Source organism: Gracilinanus agilis, chromosome 3 (genome assembly GCF_016433145.1).
Source record: "Gracilinanus agilis isolate LMUSP501 chromosome 3, AgileGrace, whole genome shotgun sequence".
In the NCBI taxonomy this organism is placed as follows: domain Eukaryota; kingdom Metazoa; phylum Chordata; class Mammalia; order Didelphimorphia; family Didelphidae; genus Gracilinanus; species Gracilinanus agilis.
This window is the reverse complement of record NC_058132.1, coordinates 490,019,414-490,043,087: the sequence shown is the minus strand read 5'-3', so window position 1 is coordinate 490,043,087 and position 23,674 is coordinate 490,019,414. Positions and strand designations below refer to the sequence as shown.

Sequence of the window (23,674 nt, the reverse complement as noted above, 5' to 3'; positions counted from 1 at the left end):
AGGCGCTTAATTCTAATTGCCTAGCCCTTGCCTCTTTTCTGCCTTGTAACCAATACTTGGTATCGATTCTAAGACAAAAAGTAAGGATTTTTTAAAAATAAAAATAAGTTGGTTTCTTTTTTTAAGTGCTTAAAAATGAGAATGAACCTTTGTGAACAAAATGTGAAAAATTATTTTACCATTTTGCTTTCATGCTTATGTGATGTAACAATTTATTTAAAATTACTCAGATAGGAATTCTGTTTTCCAGTTAGTTTTACATTAGTAATAGTATTCTTTTAATAATCAAGTGCCTACTATATAGGTTGTCCCAAAAGTGTTAGTATAGTTTAACGTTTTAGTATTTTAAGACTTGACTAAGACTTGGGACACCTCTCTATGAAAAGCACTATTGAGAGACCTGAAGGGGGAATACAAAGCTAATTTAGATACACCCCTATAGTGCTTACAGTTGAGCAGTGGGCATGTTGCATACATAGCATAATGCTATTTTATAAATGTATATAATGTAGAAAATTTATATCATGATATAGTAACAGCAAAGCACAAATTTCATGTGAAAGCCACAGGAAGAAAAGGTTTTTTTTTTTACATTTTGTTTGTATCAATTCTAGTAGGTGTGCTGCCAAAGTGAGCATGGTTTGTATTAATTCTAAGACAAAAGGGCAAGGGCTAGGCAATTGGGGTTAAGTGACTTACTCAAAGTCTCACATCCAGGACATATCTGAGGCTGGATATGAAGCCAGTTCCTCCTGACTTCAGGCCTGGCACTTTATTCACTGTGCCCCCCCCAGCTGCCTCTAGAAAAGATCATTTTCAGTTGGGTGAATAAAAAGATCATTTTCAATTATGTGGGTCAGAAATACTCCTTGAAGAAGGTAGATTTCTTAAGGTAGAGATATAGGAAACAGTGAGCAAAAAGCACAAAGAATAAACACACATTCACACACACACACACACAAACACACACACATGCGCGCGCGCATGCACACACCCGCAATGATATATATGAGGAATGAGACAAAAGATTGTCCAGTTTGATTGTAGCGTTGCAAGGAATCATGAAGTTGGGTTACATTAGTTTATGGAGGCACCTTGAACAGGAGCTTCGATTGGCACAAAGAAGACATGAAGTATTTGAGTGGAGGAATTACTTGAGAATAAGGAACATTAGTCAGGCATTGGAACGAAGGATGGATTAGAGAGAGGGAGGAGATGAGTTGAGAAGGTATGTTAGGAGGCTGCTCTAGGGGTCTGTGTAAATAGTAATGAAGGCTTCTGTGTAAGGATGACAAAAGGAAACTATGAATTCAAAGAATAATGTGAGGAAAATTCCAAAGATCTAGTAATTAATTGGTTATGGGAGGTGAGGGAAAGGGGAGAATCAAAGACAGCAATGAGATTTTAAGCATGGGTGACTGCAAATGATGCTATTGATAGAATTTTGGAGGTTTTGGAGGAAAGGTAATAGGCATTATCTAGATAAAATAGGAAGTTTAGAAATAAAAATTCCTACAATGGACTTTCTCCAAATAGATGTAAATTTAGTACACCATTTAGGAAGCATACTTTCTTTTGTAAATTGAAAAAAATGTGTTACTAAAGTTAAGACTATTGAAAATGGTCATGGTTTTCTGCTGTGTAATTTAGGCCTAAGTTCTCTATTCTAGTACTTTAAAAGTTTTAAATTTAATTTTAAGGATTTTTGCTAAGATTTACATAAAATAATTTATCATGTTAGAGCATCTTTACATTACTTAAAGAAATGCCTGGGTCAGCCATGTGACTAAGTGAACCTGAATTTCTTCTATGATCTTTTGATCCTCCTTTTCCATTTGGTCCATTCTGCTTTTCATGGTACTCTTTTTTTTTCTTCATTGGACTTTTTTGCCTGTTCTTCCAGTAGGTCAATTCTGGTTTATATTCTGCTTATTTCTTCATTTGATTTCTGTGTCTCATTTTCTATTTGACAAGTTTCTCTTTTTAAGCTATTGTTTTCTTTTTACATTTCTTTTCCCCATTTTTCTTCTACCTGTTTTAATTGATTTTTGAACTCCTTTTTGAATTCTTCCAGAGCTAGTGACCAATTTCCTTTTTTTAATTTTTGAGATTTTGCATGTGTTTGCTTGTTTCTCACCATCTCCTGTTGCTTTTTTTTTTCTCTTTTTCCTGCAAAAATTTTTGAGTGTCAAGATTTTATTTTTGCTGCTGTTTGCTCATTTTTCCCATTTGAGGACTGGGAGATCTGCAAGTTGCTGGCCATTTCTGTCTTAGCTTCTGACTAGCAGGGTTTTTGCCCTGGGGCTATCCTTACTGCTGCCACAGAGGCCCAAGTGCTCCCAGTGCTAAAGAGCTTGTAATCTCACTGCCACTGGTTTGAAACTTACAGGGGTAAATTTGTGGTGCTTTTTTGTTGGTGTAGCCCACTTCCTGGGATCCCAAAGTTGTCTGGCACAGTATGTGTGTATGTGTATGGGGTGGTATTTTCCTTGTGCGGTTTTGCCTTTAATTGGATTCCCCTTATATAGTGGAAATCCACTCTGCCTACCTTTCACATTGTGTTCAGCAGGAGAATCCCCTTGCTTGTCCTGCTTTGACTTTTGTTCTTTTGAGGGACCTTTCAAAGATTTGTTTGGAAGGATATTCAGAGCAGTTTCAAGATTTTGCTGTTACTACGCTGCCATCTTGACTCTGCCTCTGACTGAGTAGATAGAGAGGCAGGCCTGAAAATGGGAGGTCCTGGATTCAAAGGTGGCCATAGACACTTCCCAGCTGTGTGACCCTGGGCAGGTCATTTAACCCCAATTGCCTGGCCCTTATAACATTCTTCTGCCTTGGAACCAATCTTTAGTATAGCTTCTAAGATAGAAGGTAATGGTTAAAGAAAGAAAGAAAGAAAGAAATGCTCTTGTTTAAAGAATATAGTAATTACATGTGTTTTAAAATATTAATTTGTTATTAGGAATTAAGTTTAACACAAAAACTTTTATTATGCCTAAGATAATAGTGAAAGAACAGATATTAAAAATCAAAATTGTTCTCTACCTTGTTTGGTCCATATGGTATTGCTTATTAATTTAGAGTTGAGAAATATCGTGATCTTAAAAAAACAGATTAAGACTTCTACAAAGTACTACTTTTACAACTTTTATAAAGAAAGCCATACAAATTTCCATAATATTAAAAATCCCTGAGCACAGATTCTGGGAGCAGATTTTTTGTTTAGAAAAGTTTAAAAAAAAAAAAAAAAGATTCTAGGCATATGCCATAATGATAGCTTACTGTTTGAGTCCAATCTTATTCTGAGAATACAATTTCAAATTATTTGCCAGTTAAATTTTTTTTTTTGCAAAATATCTTTTCACTTATCACTATGGTAACTAAAATCTAGAGGGGATTAAGTCTAAATTTCAGCACATGCTACTTATCTTGTATTCACAGTTAGAAACTTTGTAAAACCCCAGGCCTATCAGGCCTTTGTCATGCACCTTAAAGGCTGACCTCTAAAATAGATGGTAGGAATATCTATGTAATACTTCCTATCATTTTCCTCATTTTCCAAATGTATTTCCAAATACATTGTAGGATGTATATCTTTTAGCTCAAATATTCTCTGAAGAACAAGCATGTTTAATTTGAAGACTTTATGATGGTATATGGCATACTATTTTTGTCCTCATACAGTTATCCAGGAAAGGATTGTGTTCATGCATGACATTTTTTTTTATTTCCAGTATTTTAATGTTATTGTTTAGTTTAACTTTTGGCAAATTTTAGGACTGTTTACAAACTTTTACTTTCTTATGCCTATCATGCTTCCCCATTATCCCTAACTTGTCCCTTCCTTAGGCTAATTTTTTTTTTAACTACATGATCTTACTCTGGCAGCATTCTTAATCTTATCTTGTCTAAGAGTTAAAGTATTGGCCTACTTCCTAGTGAGTCTGTCCACAATCTATAGTTCTTTGATATTTGATCTTGCTCTACTGATGTTGTTTATAAAATTTCAGAGCAATATTTCCTTTCCTCTTTGGTGCAATTTTGGTTGTTAACTTTAGGTCAGTGGATCTTAACCTGCTGAGGAAGAGTGAGGCTGTATATGTTTCAGAAAGCTTGTGAACTTGATGGGAAAAAGACAAACCACTATTTGAAATTTAGCATTTCTATTCATTACAAATATAGACAACAAATGTATTAGCAATACTTGTGACATTTTCAGCAGTAGAAATCATGTATTTTCATATCACATTCCACTTGTAGAGTTTTCAATATCATTTAAAAATTATTATGGTTATTAGACCTGGTTCTAGATAATCTGTGATCAGCCTTCCTATCTATAGACTGTATTTCAATGGAATTGGTTTTCTTAGTAATCCTATATATTGTGTGCACTTAAAACATTCTGAAAAGGAGTCCATAGATTTTGCCAGACTGCTAATGTAGATTTTTTTTGTCATGTAAAAAGGTTAAGAGTCCCTGCTCCAGTGGATAGCAGTGAATGAATAATAATTTTGAGGTTTAAATGTTTCTCTAATCCAGAATTTCAATTTATTTATAACATATTAACATGCTTTTATATATTCAGTTATACTTTTTCTATTTTAGATCAGCTGAATAGAAGCAGTTACCTAGTACTTTATTATTTAACATTGTTTGAAAGGATAACCCTATTTAGAGCATCATCAAAGAAACAAAGATACTTAGGTATATCACCTTAAGTATCAAATTGACTCATTCTTATTAAATTGAAGCTGTTATCACTGATTGATATAGCCTTCTCTCTAATTCAGTCTTAATCTTTTTTTAGCATCAAACACTTTCGGGCTTACTACACCTCTCTTGACTTGGAATCAAGGGCTGCAGAGCCTTCATTTGGTGGCTTATGTTTATTTAGCTTTCTTTTTCTCTAGTTGGAGAAGCCATTACTGGTCTTCTTTGTAATAGTGCTAGTTGCCTTGTTGGTATTTTCAGTTTCCACTCTTGAGGGCCCCTGTGCATAAAACCCCCCTTGATAGCCCTTTTCAGATCAAGGTCTTTTTGGTAGACAGCTTTTATGTCACTTTAGCTAATGGAAAAAAAACACTAGTGAAAACAGACCTTAACTGAAACTATAAGATGACCCATTAGGCCCTTTCTAAGGTTTTTTTCCTATCAACTAGCTAGAAATTAACATAGTTGCTTTGTTTACTGAGAGCTGGAGATTTATGGTTTTTCAGCCTAGCTTCTTTGGTTAGAAACTACTTAACTTGAAGCCAGTGAATCTCTCTTCAAGCTATACAATTAAAAGACTTTGTAAGTAGAGTGTATTTAGAAGTAGAAAGTATTTTCCTTATGATTATAATTGCCATCTACCTCATGGTTACCTGGCAGATGTATCTCCTTTGCAGAAAATCCCGTCTTGTTACAGAGACATCATATTGCCTTTGTCAACAAGAATCATTGATCCTGGGGAAGGGACAAAATATTTTTCCATCTAGATTAGGAATTGTTAACCTTTCTTGTATCATGGACCTCCTTGGACAGTTAGTGAAAAAACTATGGACTCTTCAGAATAATGTTTTTAAATGAATTAAAAATACATAGGATTAGAATTATATTGAAATAGTTACCAAAATATTTTAAAGAAAACAAGTTCTTGGACTCTTAGTAAGGAATCACTCATCTAGTATATTCCCTAATTCTTTACATCTGCAAAATTCTTGCTACTTTCTAATTTTGGATTTATTGTGTATATGCCAAATACAATGTCTAAAGCAACTTTAAAAACATAAATGGAGTCAAAGATAATTTTATTGAGTACCTGGGTAAGTAAGTACTACACAATATAAAAGAAGAGGCAGCCTGGTATAATGAGAGGAACGTCAGGAACAACCGGGTTTAAATATGACTTCTAATAATCCTGACCATGTGACACGGGCAGGCACTTAACCTTTCAATGTACCTCCTATAGATAATTCTCTAAGGCCATAAATTGAAGAAATGATACTATTAGGGGAAGTTCCTCATTGAATGCTTTTTAGTTTTTTTGGTTTTTCTTTTCTTTCCTTTTTTTTTTTTTAAAGCAGGATTTGTGATGTATTTAATTGGTATAGGGAGCTATCAGTAAGGAACTTCCTCTTCCAATGCAAATCAGCACCTTCAGAGACATGTTTCATTACACAGTCCTGTCTTATAATGTGTGCGTGTGTGTGTTTCCTAGTATATATATCTGGCTTTAGATCTGAATTTCTAGGTTTGGGAACTTCATTTTTTTATTTGTTTGGAAAGACTCTTAAAAACTCCCTATATCACCATAGCTCATTCATACAGGTCATTCCTGACTTAGAAACACTGACTCAAAGAGCTGTTGTCCCTCCCTTTCCCTGCCAGAGCTTGCACTGCCATGGTAGCTGCCATGAAAACAAACAAACAAAACAAAATTTGGAACTTTTAGATAATCTGTTGTTTCAAAAATGGGAGAAAGAGAAGAAACTGAAAGGCAGACAACTTAAGGAAGCCAAAATCAGAGCAAAATTCTATGCAGGGTTGGTCTGCTCCTGAAATTTTTTGATCCACTATGTTGTTTGAATTTATTCTCTTTGAATACTGCCTGCAATTTCACCAAAGATTAATTTGTTTTTACAAGCCCCTTTAAAAGATTCCCAAGAATTTATCTTGGGAAGTTTTCTGGGCTCTCATTTATGTATTATTTTAAATTGAGATAGCTTTTCTTCCACCACCTACTAAGACATAAACTGCTATGTAGATGGTAACCTTTGTTTGTTCAACTGTCTTGGCAAAGGCAAGGTAAGCAGAGGGAAATACCTTTGGAAGCTGGAGAACTTTGTGAGAACAGGCCTAGGTTTGGTAGTGGTGGTAGCATTTAAGATTGGGTTTAAATCAGTCTGAGGCTCTTGAGGTTCAAGCTGGGAAGAAAGGAATGAAAAAGTAAGAGAAAAAGGTATGGGAAGATATCTAGGCAAAACTTTTTTTTTTTTAATTTCCAAAAATTTATGTTTTTTTCCCCTTTCCTCCCTCCACTCCCCCAACAGAAGAAGGTAGGAATATGATATAAGTTGTATATATATTTTCATATAACACGCATCTCCTACTTTTCATATTGTGAAACAAGACATATATTGCTTATACTAGAGAAAATCTCATAGAGGAAATAAAGTGTAGAATGGTGTGATTCAATTTGCATTCAGATTCCATTTGTTCTTTCTGTGGTGGTAGATATCATTTTTCTTCATCAGTCTCTTGAAGTTGTCCTGGATCTTTGCCTTCTTGATAATAGTTAAGTCATTTACAGTTTATCATCAATACATTATTTTTGGTTATTGTGAATAATGTCCTTGTTTTACATCACTGCATATAAGTCTAGGTTTTTTGATGATCATCTTGTCATTTCTTATAGCAAAATAGTATTCTATTACAGTCATATCCTACAACTTATTCAAATATTCCCCAATTGATTAGCATCCCTTCAGTTTCTAGTTCTTGGCTACCACAAAAAGAGCTACTATCAATATTTTAGAACATAATTTCTTTTCATTTTTCCTTGATCACCTTAGGACAGTGATGGTAAACCTTTTAGACATCCCATGCCCAAACTGCATCTTCAAAGCTGCCTGTGAGCCCTCTGCATTACCTCAGAGTATGAGGGGAGGAAATACTCACATTGGTCTGCTGGACAAAGGAGCAGGACATGCAAAGATATTCTCAGGCATGGCAGAGAGGAGGAATGGAACATCCTCCTCTGTGCTGTGGCACATGTGCCCTGGCTTCACCAACAAGGCCTTAGGAAATTAACTTGTATGAAGCATAGTTGGGTTGTGATCTTCTCTGTTTCTAAGAGTACCTATTTTATTTTTTGGGCTTCTTTTGTGTCTTGTGATTAGACTTTAAATTTTTTGTTTAGGTGTGGCTTATTCCTCAGGAATGCTTGGAAATCTATTTTATTGGATGTTCATTTTTTTCCCCCTGAAAGAATATGCTCAGTTTTGCTGGATAGATGACTCTGGGTTGTAAACTCAGGTTTTTTGCCTTCCTGAATATCATATTCCATACCTTTTGATCCTTTAATGTAGAAGCCACTAGGTCCTGTGTGATCCTGATCAAAGCTCCATGGTATTTGAATGGTTTCTTTCTGGCTGCTTGAAGAATTTTCTCCTTAGCTAAGCTTGATTTTTTTTTTTAACATATCCCATCTCAGAACTTTGTTTTGAACAGAACTCAAGAAAAAGGCAGATGATTATCTTTCTCTTAGTACTCCTATTCCTGTTCTTATGTAAACCAAATTATAGTTTGCCTTTTTTTTGTTGACTAGCCTTGGAACCCAAGCACCATTTATAATGTTTATGGGAAAAGATTCTGACTTCCAGAAAAAATTACAAAATTCTGGAATATGACTTGCTCCTAAATTGGGTGATACTTGATTTAAGCTTCACAATGAAAAGGATGATCCCAATAGAAAAAGTCCTTATTAAAAATTGACCCCAAATAAGAGATTGGCTAATATGTTTAAGTGTACATTATTGTTGAAGAACTCAGAACAGGCTAAATGAGTAAAAATTTTTCTTGATAAATGACATTTATTCTAGGAATCCTCCTTTTCATTTTCTGTCACTTGTTATCTTAAGGGAAGGCAGAAAAGTGTATTAAGAGACACGTGTCCCACCCTTACCAATCTTCCACCTATGAGACAATGCACCGAGGTACAAGGGTTTAAAAAAAAAAAGAGACACGTGAATTGTTAGTCATCCTTGCAATGAACTATGCTATGTGACAAGTCATTTGGACAAGTCCTTATATCTCTCCTAGTTTGTTTCTTCCTCTGCTAAAAATGGTGATTGGATCTGTGACTAAGCTCTGTTTATCTAGATGTCTAGGAATCCAAGATTACATGAGAAAACATTTTCCTTATTGATATTATCATTAAGGATAAAAGATCTTAAAAGATGACTAAAAAGAATCTTCAGAAGATTAGTTTTGTTTTTAATGTTAAGTCAGAGAAATCCTTCTATTGGCCAGATTATTGAAGGATCCCTTTGAGAAGAGATTATCATCTATGGGACTGCTATAGATTTAGAACTAAAGACTACTATCTCATTCAGGTGCTCTTAAATTTTATGTTTTTGATTCATGATAAAGCCTATGGACTTTCCACAGAGTAACGTTTTTAAAGAATTGAAGAAAATGCTTATTTTCGGTTAGAAGTTAGTGAGAGTAGAGATTTTTTCCCCCCTTTTCAAGTTGATGGACTACCGGAAATCCATCCAAATTGGATCCCTCCTTCAGAACCTTCATGGATCCCTCCTTCAGAACCTTCATTTCAGATAAGAAACAAGCCCAAAGAGGTTAAGCAAATTGCCCAAGGTGAACTGGTGTTAGGTAACTGGGATTCAAATCCAGGGCTTTTCTTGCTTCTTATTACTACCTACTCATTATAAGATTATTAGAAAATTAAGAGCAAACATCCATATTATAAAAGGGGGTATGTTTCAGAGATTCATTTGTAAATTAGTTGTTTTGAATTTAGATCTTTATAAACAGAAAATGTGTTGCATATATTTGATAGTGTTAAGGCTACATTCAAGCTTCATTACTTAGTGGCAGAGGGAAATTGAGGCAGCCTTATAAAATACTTTTCAGAGGATATTTTTAAGGTGAGAACCGTTGGTACTAGAAAATTTAGGCAATTGCCTTCATATTTCAAAATCTTTACTGTTAAATAGGAGGCAAATGGGAGAAAAATATGTTTGTGTTAAACCTTACTCCCTTTCCCAGGCAGTTATAAATATCTATTGAAGAGACTTAAAATTTCCTGTGTTTTTCTCTCTTTTTGGAAATTTCCCCTTTTTATGTTTGTTAGAATGAAAAACATCTTTTGTTTGTCAGCTAATTGGAAGAGCTTCATAAATGGGCCACCAAAGTGTAGTAGTAGCCAATAAAAAGACCAGAGTATGACAGTGGTTTGATTGAACATGAAAAGATACTCATTAGCTTTAGTTTTATTGCTCTTAGGTTTCAATTAAAAGCAAAACTTTTAAAGCCAAGAAGTTACTAGTATGTGAATATAATTCAGTTTAAAAATGCCTTATTCAGAGGTTTGCCTTAATTTTTCCTAGACAACTGTTTTTGTTGCTATAGTATTATTTTCTTAGTTGACATCTCTTCCTTTATAGGAAAAGAAAACATCACATTTTTAAATGATTAGCTTTATGTTATTTGTAGTCTGAAATGGTACCAAAAAGGTGATCTAGTGTTTTGAATTGTTAGGTCAGTTATTTCTTCTGCCTCTTAATTACTAGTTAACATGGTCAGTTTTCAGTAAAGGTTGTTGAATTAAATTAAGATATTCAAAGTTTTAATTCATTGTAGGCAAATTATTTCACAGAACTTTGAAATATGCTTTTGTCAGTAATAATCAAAACATCTTGGACTGGCTAAGAAATGGAAAAGTAGATCAGTGGAGCAGTACAGAATGCAACAAACAGAAGTAAAAGATTTATAGTAACTTGTATTTGACAAAAGCATAGATGTAGGTTTTTAAGATAAGAAATTACTATTTGGTAAAAATTGTTGAAACCACTGGAAAGTAGTTTGGCAGAAACTAGGTATAGACCAATATCTTACACCATCCACTAAGATGAGATCAAAATAAATATGTAATCTAGACATTAAAAGAGATAAAAATTAGAAGAACAGGGAACATGTTATCTATCAGATTTAAGAATAGGAGAAGAATTTATGAGTCAACAAGAGATGGAGAGCATTGTGAAGTTACAATTTTGAGTATGTTAAGTTGAAAAGTTTTTGTACAAATAAAACAAATGTTGCTAAGATGAGAAGAAAAGTAGAAAATTGAGAAAACATTTTTATAGGCAGCCTCTTGGGTAGAGGTCTTCCATCTAAAATATAGAGAGGACTTTATAAAATTTATAAGAATAAGAGCCATTCCCTATCTGATAAATGGACAAAAGGTTTAAAAAATATGGGTAAGGCTTTTTTATAGTAGTTTAAAAAATCAAACTAGATCAATTTTATTTTTTTTATGCTTTGGCTATCTATTTAACTGCATTTATAGGTGCTGAGTAGTTTTGCCGTACATTCTAAAGGAACGATGCAGAAGAATTCTTATTTATACTTTTTTAATACCTTTAAAAGTAATTTTAATTTCATGTTCCTAGAATGCTCCTTTCTCCTGTCTCAGAGATTTCTGCTAAAAGGTAAGAAAAGGATGTTTGAAGCAGAGGTTCTTAACTTTTTTTTGTGTCAAAAATAATCTTTTTAAGTGCATAAAATACATAGCTCTACACAGGAAACAAATTGTGTTGGAATAGTTATCAGTATATTTAAAAAAAAATAAGCTCCCAAATACTAGGTTAAGAACCTCTGGTTTAAAATAATATTTAACTTTTCTATATATATGGCTCAGTGAACCCTTAAAAATTTTTTTTTTTCTTGAAAGACTGAAAAGAGGAAGGATGCGTAGACCAGAGGGTTTTTATTTCTTTTGTTTTTTTTTAAATAACATTTTCCCTTAATGAGAGGCATCATGGTGGCTTGAAAAGAACACTGAGCTTAGAGGGAAACCTGGGTTTTCAGATACCATTCCTAATCCTAATCCTAATTGTATAACCGTCTATTTGCCTTTCTGAGTCTCAGTTTCCTTATCTGTAAAATGAGAGGGAAATAACAGGTCATGCCTACCTCAGAGGATTGTTGTGAAGAGCAAATGAGATCATGTCTGTAAAATGCTTTGCAGACCTTATGCCTGTGCAAATGTCAGCTGCTATTAATATCAAGAGGGGAAATGAGCTCATCATGTTCCCAGCTGGTGAATAGGCCTATGTTGCAGAACTCTTGAGGCTCATACTTAGGTCTGATCAACGATTTCTATGATATTGAATTGGATCCTGGTGTGTAGATACAAGTGTTAGGTTTTTCTCCATGATCCTATTCCCATGGCTCAGAGATATGGGATCATGATAATGCCTACAATATGGTGTTCTGGATATATGTATTACAGTGTGGACATCATCTAGCAGCCACTGTAGAGCAACAGAAGCATAGAGCTTATGATGAAGGCATAGTTCCCAGAAACATCTTTCTCTTATAGAATGGAAGTACTGCTCTATACCACATAAAGGCAGTATTTCATTATTATTATCAATGACAAATATTAGTTGAGCATCTTCTTTGTCATTGTGTTAAGGATTGTGACATTCAAAAAATATTAACATACCATCTGTCTTCCAAGAAGTTAGTACTATCATTATGTTATAATTTATATTTTTATAACATCTCACAATTTTAAACTCACAGCATCCTATTTTTTTGACTGCATGGAGAAATAACTACAATACCAGGCTATATAAAAAAATTATATAGGAGTTCAGTTAAAGTAGAGAACACTGGAGTGTTTTGGGAAGATTTCACAAAGAAAGTGGAATTTGAACTGAGCCATCTAAGATAAGTAGTTTATTTCACCAAATGAAAGTTAGAGTGAAGGGGAATACAATGTGGAAAGAGCAGATTGGGAAAGAGTTAAAAGCATGTTTGGAGAGTGACCTGAAAAATTCTTAAAAACTTCTGTACCTACCACCACACTGGCTCATATCCTTAGTATGTAACACTTGGACTACTAAAATAATCTCTTTATTCTCTCTATTTTCTCTCATCCTTAAATCAATTTTGTATGCCATTGGATTATTCTTTATAATGTGGCTTTTTGTCACTCTCCACACTCAAACACATTGAAAGGCTCCTTTGTGACTATAGGAGAGAGAAAAACTTAGTGTGGGGCTTGAAGATTCTCTATAGCCTGTGTTCAATTTACTTTCTTTCCAACCTTAATTCCAACTACCCCCTTTGTTAACTCTTCAGTCTTGCCAGCCTAATTTAGATCTAGTTGTATGATATATTTCACTAAATACATAGATCTGGATGTCAACTATATATAGATGATACCAGCTTTTGGGAAAAGAACCCCCTATTTGACAAAAACTGTGGGGAGAATTGGAAAACAATATGGGAGAAATTAGGTTTAGATCAACATCTCACAGCCTATATACCAAGATAAATTCAAAAATGGGTAAATGACTTAAATGTAAAGAAGGAAATTATAAACAAATTAGATGAACATAGAAAAATATACCTGTCAGATCTATGGGAAAGGAAGGCATTTAAGACCAAGCAAGAGATAGAGAACATTACAAGATGTAAAATGAATAATTTTGATTATATTAAATTTAAAAGTTTCTATACAAACAAAACTAATGTAACCAAAATTAGAAGGGAAGCAACAAATTGGGAAACATTTTTTATAACATAAACCTCTGACAAAGGTCTAATTTCTCAAATTTATAAGGAGCTAAGTTAATTATACAAAAAATCAGATTTAGACAAATGGAAAAATATTAGTTGGCCATAGGTAAGCTGAGTCAATATAATAAAAATGATAATTCTATATAAACTAACTCAGTGCCATACTGTTCAAACTGTCAAAGTTTTTTTATAGTGCTAGAAAAGATAATTTCATTTGGAAGAACAAAAAGTAAAAAATATCAAGGGAATTAGTGGGGAAAATGTGAAGGAAGGTGACTTAGAGCTACAAGATTTTAAACAATGTTACAAAGTAATCCTCAAAACAATCTGGTATTGGCTAAGAAAGAGTGATCAATTGTCTAGATTAGGTACACAATCACTAATAATTAGAGAAGTGTAAGTACCTCACATCTATAACAATGGCCAACATGACAGAAAAGAAAATGACAAGGCCTGGAGAAAATGTAGAAAAATAAACATGCTTGTCTGCTATTGTTCGGATTGCAAACTGGTCCAACCATTCTGGAGAACAATTTGGAAATATGGCCAGTAAAACTGTGCATATCCTTTGACCCAGCAATACCACTAGGTCTTTATACCAAAGAGATTAAGGAAGAAAGAAAATGAAAGGAAAAGAAAAAAAAAGGACCTATATTTACATTATATATAATATTTATTGTGGCTCTTTTTGTGGTGGCAAAGAATTGGAAAGGATATTAGAAAATAAGTTTTGTTATATTAGTTTAGAGATTAGAAATAGAGAAGCTGGCTTGAGAAAGAATTGGAGTTTGAAAGATCTGAGACAATGTCAGTTTTAAATGTTGACTGTGTGTGTGTGTGTGTGGGGGGGTGTGTAACAATTTTTCTGTGACAGTTATTCTCTCTGGGAATGGCAGTTGATCTCTGGCAGTTGGCAGTCACTCACAGACTCTCTCTCCTGTCTGAGGTAGAAGAAAAGGAGGAAAAGACCTGAAGGAGATTAGTGTTTTCTTTTTCCAACTTCGGAAACACTATTGACTATTACTGTTTTTTTATAGGTTGTTTTAACTCTGAGAAGACCAAAGAAAGACCTGTTCTTTGGTTTGGACTCTGAGTCTGCTAAGGCTCAGAGACCTAACTTGATTCTTGTTGAGACTCAACCAAGCTAGCCTTTGTTATTTTTATAACTTGGAGGGGAAGTTAAGAATTATAAAAATAATAGTGTTAGTTTAGAATAGTAAAAATTTGAGTTAGATCAGGAAGGATTAGTGTAGCCTGTGAAAACAGGAGGAGCAGTTCCTTGCAGAACCAGGGAATTTTATTTGGGTGGAGTGAGAATCCCTTAGAGTTAAATTCCTTTTTATCCATATATATTTTTAACAAATATTTTAATTTTTATAACAAGAGTCTCTTTAGCATCCTTTTGCCTGGCCCTGAAGAGAAACTGAAGATACTTTGCAAGCAGAGTATCTAAAATCAGTTTATAATCCATAATCAATCATTACCCATAATATTGACAGTTTGCCTTTTATTTTTATAGGGGGTACCCATCATTTGGGGCAGGGGTCGGCAACCTTTTTGGCCGTGAGAGCCATAAACACCACATTTTTAAAAATGTAATTTCATGAGAGCCATACAGTGCTCACAGTGTGTGCTCCTGTAACAGCGCCTGAAAAAAATTGACTTTATGGCTCCTGCAGAAAGAACCATATCTGGCCCTCAAAAGAGCCAGATATGGCTCGAGAGCCATACATTGCCAATCCCTATATTTGGGGCATGACTAAGCAAGTGTATTGATATATGATTATGATGGAATACTATTGTTCTATTTAAATGATGAACAGGATGGTTTTGGAAAAATCCATGTAGATTATGGACTGATTCAAAGTAAAGGGCGCAGAACTGCAAGAACAAGTAACATTAGGTTTGTAATGATAAACAACTGTGAAAGATTTAACCACTCTGATCAGTTCAATGATTCATGACAATTCCAAAGGACTCATAAAAATGCTACCCATCTCCATATAGAATTGATGGTTTCTTGAGTGCAGATTGAAGCCTGTCATTTTCCACTTTATTTTTCTTCCTTTTTTTTTGGTAACGTAGTTAATATCTAGGTGTTTTATGTGACTTCACATGTTTATAGTGAGTATTATTTATTGACCTAATGGGTGAAGGGGGAACTGGAGGGAGGGAGGGAGTTTGGAACTCAAAAAAAAAAAAATACCCTAACTAGGCCTTCATTGTGTCAAGACGTTTTTTTTACATTTCAGTAATTGACTCACCATCCACCACAACAGCTTTTCCAAACTTTTTTATCCCTAAAACCTCCTATATCTTTTCCTCTCTCTACTGTCAGCTGAAAATGTCTTCCCTTATATTGTTCCGATATAATGAGTCCATTCACTAACAATTTCTTTTCCCTTCCTTTCTATCCCCTACCTACGTTCTTTCTGTCAGTATCTCCTCCTTCACTTCTGTCTCCCATAGAGAGATGAAATTCTTCTTGCCAAGGCAAACCATTCTATATGCATAAGCGATCCCATTCAGTCCTGCCTTCCCCAGCAGATTGCTTCCTTTTTCATCCTTGCTCTCTCATTTGTCTTCAATTTTGTTTACCGGCTGCTTCCCTTTTGCTTACAAACATGCCTGTGTCTGCTGCTTCTTCCAGCAGCCCTCACTTGATCTATCCATCTCTGCTAATTTGTCACATATCTCTCCTTCCTTTTATGGCTAAACTTCTTGAAAAGGCCATTTACAATTAGTGCCTCCACTTGCTTCCTCTCATTCTGGTCTTAACTCTCTATAGTCTGGCTTCTTGTCTTATCTTTGAACCCAAATTATTCTCTCCAAAGTTACTAACAATCTCTTAATTGCCTTTTCTTTTCTTTCTTTTTTTTTTTTTTTTAATTTTTATTTTGAATATTTACCCCTAGTGCCTCTTCTTAATTCTTATACTTTTTAACCTCTAACAGCATTTGACTCTTTTAATCACTCTTTTTCTCTTTTGGTTTTCAAGGTAACATTCTTTCTTGGTTCTCCTTTTACCTGCTTGACCTCTCATTCTTAGTCTCCTTTGCTAGATCTTCATCCTGGTCATGAACATTTATCATTGGTGTCCCACATATCTCTGTCCTTGGCCCTCTTCTCTCTATATATTATTTCACTTGGTGATTTCATCAACACTCATAGATTAAATCTACTTATTCATCTCTGACCTCCAGTCTCCTTCTGCCTTTCTATTGTCTTGTTGTCCTCAACATGCCAAAAAATGAACTCCTATTTCCCTCTCAAATCCTCTCCTCTCCCTAAATTCCCTATTATTATGAGCAGGCTCAGCCTTGTCATCCAGGCTCCCCAACCTAGCTTGTTATTATCTTTGACTCCTCAGTGCTTCTTACCCTTGCTTCCTATCCAGTATGTTTCCAAGATAGTAATTTTGCCTTTACATATATTCTCTCTGACCTTGCTACCACCCTATTGACATCTGGCCCTTGGGCTATTGTAGTAGCCCACCCCTTGGCCTCCACGCCACAAGCCTCTTTCCACTATAGTCCATCTAGTACTCAGGTGCCAAAGGGATTTTCCTGACCATGAATATAACACCATGTCACCCCCCTTATTTAGTATACTCCCTGACACCTCTAGAATCAAAAATAAAAATTTCTGGCAGTCAAAGACCTTCTATAACCTGTCCCTCTTCCCCTTTCCAGTGTCCTTATTTTTTATACCCTTTTCATATTCTATAATCCAGTGACACTTCCCTCTCTTCTTTGCACACAACATTTTATCTCCTGATGGAGCATTTTGCTCTGCTCATCCCCCCAGAATTCTCTTTCCTCATCTCTGCCTCCTGACTTTCCTAACTTCCTTCCACCTTCTAGAAGTCTTTTCTGACTTCCTTAATTCTTGGGTCTTCCATTTATTTATCCTGTGTGTAGCTCATTCTTGCATAGTTTGCAGCTTGACTTCCTTGTCAGACTACAAAATCCTTAAAAGCAAAGACTATTTTGCCTTTGTGTCCTTAGAACTTAGCACAATGCCTGGCAGAGTAGCCACTTATTATTTATCGACTAAGTTATTTATATCCAAGACCACACATCTAGTTGGTAATAGATTTAAGATTAGATCCCGAGTCTCTTTCAATTTCTAGTCTAATTGTTGTTCCCAGCCACAATTATATAGCAGGCAGTGGCAATTCAGATCTATTGGTCTAACATTTCTTTCTTTAGCAGTTAGTTCCTCAGGATCATAATGGAAATGTAAAGTTTGGAATAAATGTATTTATTCTATTGAGAGACACCGAAAAGAGAGGGAAAAGTACTTAAATTGATTTTCAAAGTGAGAAAAAGATGTTTATTTTTAGAACTTTCTTTTAACTGCTTAAATCATATTTTGATCCAGAACTAGAGGAACTAGGCCATTTTTATAGGAAAACACATTTTGTAGTTATTACTGTAGTGACTCTTTAAAGGGTACTTTCAGGTTTTAACCAGCCAAACCTACTCAGTGGCAGATACTATTAATTCCTCTTTTCCTAAAGCACAGGTCTGCAGATATCACTATCCAATTCAAGAATCTCCAGGGGTTCTTTATTGCCACCTCTAGAATAAAGTACAAACTCTTTAGCTTGGCATTTAAAACCCTTTGCAGGCTTCTTACAGCCTACCTTTCTAAACTTATTTCACAGTTCCCCATTTCATACACTCACCTGCCAAACTAGCTTACTTGTTCTTCCCCAAACTCTGAATTTCGTCTTGTGCATCTCTGCCTTTGCATTTGCATTCTTCTCATGTATGAATTAATTACATTTGTGAACTATTTCCCTCTTTAGGATCCTAAGGTTGATGACACCTCCGTTAAAGCTTTGAAGGAAGCTAAGACATATCTTTCTGACCTATCTAGTACTTGGACTAATCTTTCTCAAATTATATTGTATGTATTTGTCTGTTTAAATGCATTATTCCTGTTAGAATGTATGATCCTTGAGGGCAAGGACTTTTTCTTTGTTGTTAGCATAAACTTGGTGTCTGCAAAGCCTAGTGCGTGGTTTGTTAGTAGTAGCCACTTAGTGCTTGATAAGTTGAATTTTAACTCCATTTCTCAAAATAGTGGCTAGCAGGTTATCTTCTAGAGAAAACTGATTGTTTTGATTCTGAGTTTGAAGATTGGATGTTGAATCCTTGAAATGAAGCTAAGAAAACACCTAATTTATTTGCTTTCTAACATAGATTGCCTTGGCAATTGCTTTTGGTTCATTTGTCCTAGTGGATTTGGTATGGATTTACTTTATATGTACAATGCAGTTTTTTCTCATGCAAGAACATTAGATTAGTAACAATTTCTCTCTTTGACATTACATACTAAATGATTTCTGTGTTGTGTTTATATTTTTTTCCCCCAGTGGACCATGGCTTATGATTTTATGATCTTCACATGAAATAGAGCAGGGTCATTTTCTTTCCTTTCCCTTTACATGCAACCTTTTTATTATCTAGCATTGTGTAGAACATGTAAAGCATGGTGATATATCTTGGATTTGGTGTAAAGGAACTGGTACAAATTTTACTTTGGACTTTTTCTAGCTGTATGATCAGAATAGTTGGATGAATTCACAGTTTCACCAATACTTTATTAAAAATAAGGTAGAAAATTAGCTACTTCTAATTAGAAAACCTGATCACTGCGATTTTATACTCTAACGTTCTTAGACCCATCCTCCAGTTTCTTCCTTTTAGAATAAGGGAAGAAAAATAAGGATTTTTTAAGCCCCTAGTATTTCCCAGGCACTCTGCTAAGCACTGTATAAAAATTCTCTTATTTGATCTTCACAACTCTGCTACAACAATTTTCTTCTTACAGATGAGGAAACTTCTGCAGTTAAGAACAGTTTTAAGTGACTTGTCTAAAGTCACATAGGTAATTTGTCTGAGGCCGAATTTGAATTTATGTTTTCATGGTTCCAGGTCCAATGCTCTATCTATTGTACCACCGGTTACCTCTAGAATAGCTAGAAAAAGGGACGGGAAGAGAGATGTGTATATTTTCTCATAGTCTTGATACTTTCCCCTCCCTCACAACGTAGCTAAGAAGGGTTTGGAAACTGGGAAACTACCAACAACCGAAGAAAGTAAAACAGATATTATGATGACAAACTTTTCTTAATCATGGACCCACAGTAACCCTAAAGTATTTTGGAACCCTGTCTTACAAAAAGTGGAGTGAATTAGAAAGAGGCATTTTAAGCATAGTCTATGTGAAAGGCACAAAATCATGACTTCGTGTTTATTTCCTTAAGAGTTGCTTTAAAGCAATTTTCAAGTAGGAAACCTACTTTCAAGTAGGAAATTTATTTTTGTTTTAAATTACATGCAGCAAAAAAAAAACACCTATCCCATTAACTTGAAAGCCATGACACTGACATGCAAGCTTTAGAATAGACTGCCTTTTAATTTTTTTTATTCAAAGATACTTTATTTTCCCAATTATATGTAATAATAATTTTCAGTATATCTCCCCAAATTATAAGATCCAAACCGTCTTCCTTCCTCCCTTCTCCCTCCTTCCCCCACCCCCCACCACTTGGAGATGTGAGCAATTTGAACTGGGCCATATATGTATTATGTAAAACATACTTTCGCATTGGTCATTGTTGTAGGGGCAGACTCATACAAAATCAAAACCTCCCAAATAAAACCATAAATAAGCTTTTGTGAAAAATAGTATGTTTTGATCTATATTGTTAAAATTATTATCTGGGATAAGATGGATGTCACCTTGACTAACAGTGATGGCAGTTGAGCGTTTGGAATGTTCCCAGGTATCATGAGCAAGGGGCAAAAGTTGGTTGGCTCTTCCCTATAAATACCCCCTAGGAACAACAGTTGGGGGTCTTAGACTTGAGAGGTCTCTGACTGAGAGCTCAAAGCTCAGAGCAAGAACTGGGACAGAGGGAGGTGAAGGGTGGAAGAGGGTAGGCCTGAACCTGTAACTTGTACCTGACTGAGAGAGAGCTAGTGATCAATCAACACCATTGATAGTAGAGCTGAGAGAATATATAGATCATCTATCAACATCAACATCAATAGCCTTCCCTAATTTCTGGCTTGGCTGTGGCCAGTCAGGTCATAGTTAGTGAGAGGGAGCAGACCTCCAGCTTCTACCAGCCTAGCAATCTCCAGCCTGATCAGCAATTAGCTTAGTAGTCAAACAATAGCAATAAGGTTCCCAAATCCTCAAACCTATTGCCTTGTTTTCCTTTCCTCATTATTAGTTAATATAGTGATTTACCAATAAGTACCTTTCCTGAGCTGTTATTCTACCACAGCCCTTGGAAAGGGGAGAATCAATACGCAGTCAGATAACATTTCCAATAGCCAATCAACAGCCTATTAACAACTAATCCAACCTCAGATTGGGCCTAGTGAGGTTAACCATCTACCTAATCTCTCAAGGGTCCCAATCTGGGCAACTGTTGGAAGCAACTGATAGGTTTAACCAATCACGCCTGTCAGGGAGGAGAGGGATAGATTACATCCATAGCAATTGTGAGAGGAGTGTGTGTTCCTCCCTCACCAACTATAGCCGGCTTAGGCTTGGGCACCTGATCCCTCCTCCATTCATGCTATCTCTAAGATCTACATACCATCCATCTTCCCAGATCCAGAGAAGAAGATCTATAGGAAGATATATAAAGAAATATCTTCAATCTTTCATTTCTTTTTAACAATATCCAACACCAATAGCCCTTTCTTTGGAGGTGGCTAGCATTCTTTGTCATAAATCTTTTAGAATTGTCCTAGGTCATTGCATTACTAAGAGTAACTCTTTCCCAGTTGATTGTATAATATTGCTGTTACTATCTATGTATAATGTTCTCCCAGTTCTCTTTACTTTTTCTGCATCAGTTCATATAGATTTTCCCAGCATTTTCTGAAATCATCTTGCTTATCATTTCTTGTAGCACAGTAGTATTCCATCACCAACATATACCACAATTTGTTTTTTCATTCCCCAATTGATGAATGTTCCCATAATTTACAATTCTTTGCTACCACAAAAAGAGCTGCTGTAAATATTTTTGAACAAAGTAGGTCCTTTCCCCTTTTTTATCATCTCTTTAGGATACGGACCCAGTAGTGGTATTACCGTCTCAAACGGTATACACAATTTTATGGTCCTTTGGGCATATTTGCAGACTGCCTTTCAAAATGATCAGTTCACAATTCTACCTAACCCCGCATTTGTGTCCCAATTTTACCATATCTCTTCCAACATTTATCACTTTGCTTTACTGTCATATTGGCCAATCTGATAGGTGAGAAGTGGAATCTTAGAATGATTTTAATTTTCATTTCTCTAAACCAGAGTGATTTAGAACATTTTTTCATATGATTATTAATAGCTTTTATTTTCTTTATCTGAAATTTGCTTGTTCATCTCCTTTGAACATTCATCAACAGAGAATGACTTGTATTCTTATAAATTTGACTTAGTTCTCTCTAGATTTGAGAAATTAGACCTTTATCAGATTTGCTATTAACCCTTCCTCCTCTATTTGTTATTTCCCTTCTAATTTTGGTTACTTTGGTTTTGTTTGTACAAAAGCCTTTTAACTTAATATAATCAAAATTACTCATTTTATATCTTATAATGCTCTCTATCTCTTGTTTGGTCATAAATTCTTCCCTTTTCCATACTTCTAACAAGTAAACTATTCTATATTCCCTTAAGTTTACTTATGGTATCACTTTTTATGTCTAAATCATATACCCATTTTGATTTTTTCTTGGAAAGGATGTGAGATATTGGTCTTATACCTAGTTTCTGCCATACTTTTTTTCTGATTTTCCCAGCAGTTTTTATTAAATAGTAAGTTGTTATTCCCAAAGCTGGTGCTCTTTGGGTTTATCAAACAACTAGGTTGCTAAGATCATTTACCCTGTGTATTATGTATCTCATCTATTCCATTAATCTGCCATTCTATTTCTTATCTAGTACAGATTGTTTTGATAATTACTGCTTTATAGTACAGTTTGAGATCTGGTACTGCCAGGCTACCCATCTATTACATTTTTTTTTTCATTAATTCTCTTGATATATTCTTGACTTTGTGTTCTTCCAGATGAAATTTGTTATTTTTTTCTAGTTTTATAAAATAATTATTTGGTTGTTTGGTATGGCACTAAATAATAAGTAGACTGCCTTTTGATTAAGGACTATACTTTTGTTAAGTTTGGAGAGGTCCAAAGGTTAACCACTTGGTGATTGAATATGTTTTGGCTATAGCAGTTCTAGAGTCATCTGTTCTGTAGGCATCTTTTAGTGTCAAAGCAGTAATGTCAAACTTATAGAAATAGGGCCACTAAACTGACTTAAGGATCTCTGTAGGCCACATACTGACTTAGAAAGCCACATTTTAACATTATCAATGTCTTACTGTATTTTTATTTATTTTGTAAAATATTTCTCAATTGCATTTTCATCTACTTGGGAATGTTGTGGCTCACATGTGGCCTTGCAAGGAGGAGTATATTTGATACCTTTTCCCTAAAGTATATCAAGGCAGTGTATTGAAGTCATGTATGTATATACATATGTAAAGTGTGGTAAGTAAAGTAAAAATAGTGCAGTTTAAAGTTTTAATAGCTTAAAATCACTAAAAGACTTTTGGAATACCCTATTTAAGGTCCATGATTGGGTGGAAGTCTTCGGTAGAGATTCTTATATGTATATATCTGAAAAGCCTCTTTTTTTTTTTTTTTAATAGTTCAGACTGTCTGACAAGATAACTTCTTCCATTTGGTATGACATCCAAATTATAAGCATTATACTTTTTTTTGAGAGACTTTAAAAGTAAAATCTGTAAATCTAAAATTAGGAAGTAACAGTAATAGAAAAGGACATTTAAAAATAATAAGATCAAGTATTTGATTTTTAATGTAACAATATATATGTAGAAATGTTAAATTAGTTTGTAATGTTATAAAATCACAGGTTCAGATAAAAAAAAATCTTTTTTAATCAAAAAGTATTTGTTAGTGTCCTATGTAGTTGTATAGAGAAAGTCAGAAAGCTACTCCCTTTTAGGCCCATCTAAAGCCTAAAATCAGTTCAGTTGGACATTCATTATGTGTTTTCTGAGCTAGGTGCTGGTTAAAAATAAAGGCAAGATTAGTGTCCCTGCCCTCTTGGATCTTCTAATGCAGTGGCAGGATATGATGCATGGAGAGCAGCCTAATACTAACTATATTAGGGATAAATTCTACTTGAGAGAGAAAACTCATTATCTATGGGGAATTGGTGAGGCTTCCTTAAAGCTGTAGCATTTGAGTTAAGCTTTAAGAAAGGCATATATGTTGAAGGAGTGGAGTACTCCTGACAT

The 23,674-nt window shown here is 34.7% G+C and overlaps 1 protein-coding gene across 2 annotated transcripts in view; it reads left to right on the top strand.

Moving 5' to 3' along the window:
- The window catches only part of LONRF2 (LON peptidase N-terminal domain and ring finger 2), a 101,837-nt gene that overhangs the window by 14,670 nt on the left and 63,493 nt on the right, over nt 1-23,674 (top strand). The window lies entirely within an intron of this gene.